This window comes from Orycteropus afer, unplaced genomic scaffold, assembly GCF_000298275.1.
Source record: "Orycteropus afer afer isolate SDZICR_OR568_19922 unplaced genomic scaffold, OryAfe1.0 scaffold00218, whole genome shotgun sequence".
Lineage (NCBI taxonomy): Eukaryota > Metazoa > Chordata > Mammalia > Tubulidentata > Orycteropodidae > Orycteropus > Orycteropus afer.
The window spans coordinates 2,232,225-2,237,114 of record NW_006921805.1 but is presented as its reverse complement, the minus strand read 5'-3'; positions in this window follow the sequence as shown (position 1 = coordinate 2,237,114).

Here is a 4,890-nt window from a genome sequence, read left to right as displayed (position 1 = left end):
CAAACCCACCAGCCACTCCTCGGAAGGAAGGTTGGGCAATCTACTTCCGTAGTGATACTGCCTCAGAAACCCAAGGAGGGGTCGCTATGAGTAGGGTCCGACTCGACAGCACATAACAACAACAAGAAAACACCAAAACCAAACCCTTTGCTGTTGAGTAGATTCTGATTCATGGTGATGCTATGCATTGCAGAGGAGAACTGAGATCCACAGGGTTTCAGGGCTGTAATCTTTACTGAAGCAGTTGCCAGGCCTTTCTTCCAAAGAACTGCCAACCTTTCGGTTAGCAGCTGAGCACAAACTGCTTACGTCACCCAGGGACTTTGCTTTGTTGCTTCTAGAGCTCTCTTAAAAGATTAAGCATGCTTCTTTCCCAGAGTCCACAGCAAGCCCTGGGTCATAAGCCCATCCCTGAACTAATCATGGTGGCCAGGGGATGCTATTATGTCCATTAATTTAGGCAGAACCACATGCCCCTTTCCTGGAGTCATTGTAGAGCCAGCTTCCCCAAAGTACCTGGGCTGATGGTGGATGCTGTGAATACTGAATAAAAGCAAAGTCATTAAATACCATTAGGAAGGTGAAAAGATTTCAGAGAGGTAGGTACAAGCTCAGCTACATCCTGGGTTACTTTAGCTATTTGGAATATTCTAGCAAAATAATACTCTCATCCACATGAAACTTTTCTCAAAACACACCTTCCAAATGGAATGTCTCCTCAGTCAACAACTTTCTTGCTACTCACGTTCTATCTAAGTTTATAAATAGTCATCACTTCTACGATACCAACCACTTTGCCCAAAAACCCTGTCCTCTTTTATATTTTTACTCCTTAACCTTATAACAATAGGAGCTCTGGTAGCATAGTGCCTAAGGCACTTGACTGCTAACCAGAAGGCTGGCAGTTCAAACCCACCAGCCACTCCTTGGAAGGAAGGTTGGGCATTCCTACTTCCGTAGTGATACTGCCTCGGAAACCCAAGGAGGGGTCGCTATGAGTCGGGCCGGCTTGGTTGGCAAATAACAACAATAGCAACAACTTACAACAATACATATTCTAATCTTCCCTATTATTCTAAATCATTGATACTGGATGGTTAGATCACCTTCCTTCTTAGCTGTCTCCTTACAATTCACATCTGGGAATAGAATTTGCAAGGAGAACATTCATATAAGGCCAAGTTAACAAATGCTTATTAGGTTCCCAACAGTATGTGTGTGTGTGTGACTAGTTTTATATGCCAGAATTGTTTTTTTCTGTGAAAAACCATCTTTTCAATTAAAATAATAATTGTCTAGAGGACAGAGATGGAGACTCTAAATTGATTTTCTCTCCTGGGCTGCACCCTCAGTTAGCGTTTCTAAATGCCTGTGCTCCACACAGAGGTATTTTATGTACTTAAAACTGTTATTTTTGTGAGTGCATATGCATGCTGATACCCTGAAGGGATTTTCCTAGGAAGGGAACCATTTAAAAATCTACCAGAATAAATAGTTGATATTGAACATCCTTGTCTCTCGATGTTTTTTGTAATTTTCAAATACTTGCTAAGTATTTGTCCTTCAGGGAAATGAGTTGGAAATAGCAGTGGAGACAGACGAATTGCCTAAAGCATTTTATTGATTTGCCACAGTTGGGTAAATTTATCAAATTGAAAAACCGCCCAGCTCTTTCCAGGAGGACAGGAGGGTTTTGGAAGAGTTGGGAGGTGAATGCAGCTGATGGCAGGTAAGAGTTTAAGGACACTGCACACTGTCCTTGTAAGAATTTTTCAAGCCCTCAGAAACCTATTCTTCTCATCATGGTGGCTGTGTTGATGTGTCCCCCCTCCCCTACTTATTTCTAGAGAAAATAACTAGAGCAATCCAGTTGAGAAGTCATAGTTTCATCTGAACAATAAGAATCATTTTATTGTCTTAAAACCAAAACCCACACTTAAAAAAATTATTCATAAACAAAGTCTGTCGGCATTCAAAAGAGGAAATAAGAACTTCATTTCAGTTAAAGACAAGTGTCATTTTTTTTTTCCTTGGCAAACTCTCAGGGCAACACAAAAGGCCATGTTCTTGAAAAACCACGAATAAAGACAAGACAGTAACTGCCCCTATGTGGACACAAATGAGTCACTGTTCTCCTGAAATCTCCTTGATCCTGCTAGCTCAAGAAAGACCTAAAGTTGAAGCCTATTTGGAGAACATTTCTAAGTGTGGTTTATGGCCCTTTTTACTCCAGAAGTTACTTCCTGTACATGTGGCTGTGATTATAAAAATCATACACATATACATACACGATGAATACAAAAGCAGGCTGATCTCTTTATCACTGTTTCTAATTTTTATGCCTTTTATGGAGTCTTGATTGCAATATAAAGTACTTAAAAACCCATAGGGTTGGACAGTGGTGATGGCTGCATGATGTGATGAAACACAATTAATGTCACTGAATTATACATGAAAAAAATGTTGAAATCGCAAATATTTTGCAATATACCTACTTAACCAGAAAAAACAAAAACAACAGCTGCCATTGAGTCATCTCTGACTCATGACGACCCCATGTATGTTAGAGTACCGCAGGTTTGTTTTTTTTTCTTTAAATTTTATTTTGATTTGGGTGAAAGTTCCCACAGCAAATTCATCTTCCATATAGCAGTTCACATACACTTTGTCTCGTGACATTGACTGCAATTTCCCACAATGCAACAGCTCCCCTCCCATTTTCTCCCATTGTTATTTCTTTTCTGTGTCCTTCCCTCCCGTGCACTCCTGCCCCCTGAGCTGTCTCCCTGTGCATACACAGCCCTTCTAGTCTCCCATGATTGTTCTTGCCAAGGAGTGTATCTACCTGGGGTAAATGTTCAACTCATATGCCTGTCCTTTGTTTGGCTGGAAGGCACAGGTGTGGGTTTAATTCCATACCTGAAGGGCAGCTAGGGGCCATAGTCTCAGTGGTTCCACCAGGCTCTATTGGACCAGCAAACCTGGTCCTTTTTTTTTCCCCCAATGATTTTGAATTTTGTTCCACATTGTTCTCCCACTCTATCCAGGATCTCCTACAGAGATCCCCCTTTGATGGTATGGTGGTAGCTGGGTACCATCTAGTTCTTCTGGTCTCATAGTTGTATAGGCTGAGGATTGCATGGTATACCAGTTCATTGGACTAATTTTTCCATGCATCTTTGGTTTTCTTCATTCTTCTTTGCTCTGGATGAGGAGAGACCCATCATTGCATCTAGATGGCCACTTGCAAGCTTTTAAGATCCCAGTCTCTATTTGCCAAAGTAGGATGTGGAATAATGTTTTTGTATAGTATGTTATGCCAATTGAGCTTGATGTCCCCTCCAGAGGGGTTTTCACTAGCTGATTTTTTGGAATTAGATTGCCAGCGCTTTCTTCCAAGGTGTCTCTCAGTGGACTTAAATCATCAGCTTTAGATTACATATATTGAGCACACGCAAATCCACAGGGTACATGGAAGGTGTGTATGTATGTATGAGTGTGAGAAGGAGAGATGGACAGAGAGGCTGAGCACATAAACTCTTGAGCAGACAACATCAGCAAGTTGGAGGCTGTCCTGGGGATGAATGGAGATGCAGCCTCCAAAGAGCTCAGTAACAATCACCTGCAGGTCTATGTTGCTAAAGTTCAACTGTTGGACTAAGTGACTGTTGGACTCAGGGTGGTCTTGTGTGCTCCCTAACACCTACCCCACACCCATGTACCTTATCAAAAATACTCCATTGCTGCTGAGTCAATTTTGACTCATGGTAGCCCCATATGTTTCAGAGAACTGAGCACCATAGGATTTTCAATGGCTGTAATCTTATGAAAGTAGACTGCCAGGCCTTTTTTCTGCAGCACCACTGGGTAGATTCAAACTGCCAACTATTTGGTTAGTAGTTGAACGCAAAGCATTCACACCACCAAGAGACCCACCTGCAACCTACGCCCACCTCTTATTTCTGCTGTTCCCTCCCCATTACCTTTTTGGGCCTGGTCTACAACCTAAGAACATTCTTCATTGTTACTTTAAAGGTCTTGGGTGGCATTAGACACTGAAGCAATCTCAACCCTACTTCACAAATGTAGACAACTTAGGTTGAGAATTAGAATCAGATAAACAGGAGGCCCACTGAACTAACCACAGAAAGAAATAGCACTGCTAAACAAGTAAAAGAGCAAGAGGTGGAGCCTGTGGGGAGTCAGTCTCATCAACTATGTCAGCATTTGTGTGGTTTTTGTTTTTCAAAAGATCATATTGACAATGGAGAGAGACTGAAACCATTCCCCTTGTGAACAGGAACCAGACAAAGATGCCCTCTATCCAAATTGGTAAGGAAGAAGTACAACTATCCCTATTTGCTGATGATATGATCTTATACATTGAAAAACCCAAGAGACTCAGAAAAAAAAACCCAAAAAACAAAAAACCTACTGGTACTAATTGAGAGATTTAGGATAGTGGCAGAATACAAGATCAACATTCAAAAATCAGTTGGATTCTTCTACATCAGCAAAGAGATTGCTGACAAAGAAATAAGGAAATCAATACCATTTACAATAGTTAACAAAAAAATAAAATACTTGGGAATAAATCTTACCAGGGACACAAAAGACCTGTGCAAAGAAAACTACAAAAGACTACTTTGAGAAACCATAAGAAATCTACATAAATGGAAGAACATACCATACATGTGGATAGGAAGACTGAAAATTGTGAAAATGTCAATTCTACCCAAAGCAATCTATATATTCAATGCAATCCCAATCCAGATCCCATCAACATTCTTTAAGGATATGGAAAAGCCAATCACTAACTTTATATGGAAAGGAAAGAGACCTCAGATAAGCAAAGCACTATTGAAGAAGAAGAACAAAGTAGGAGGTCTC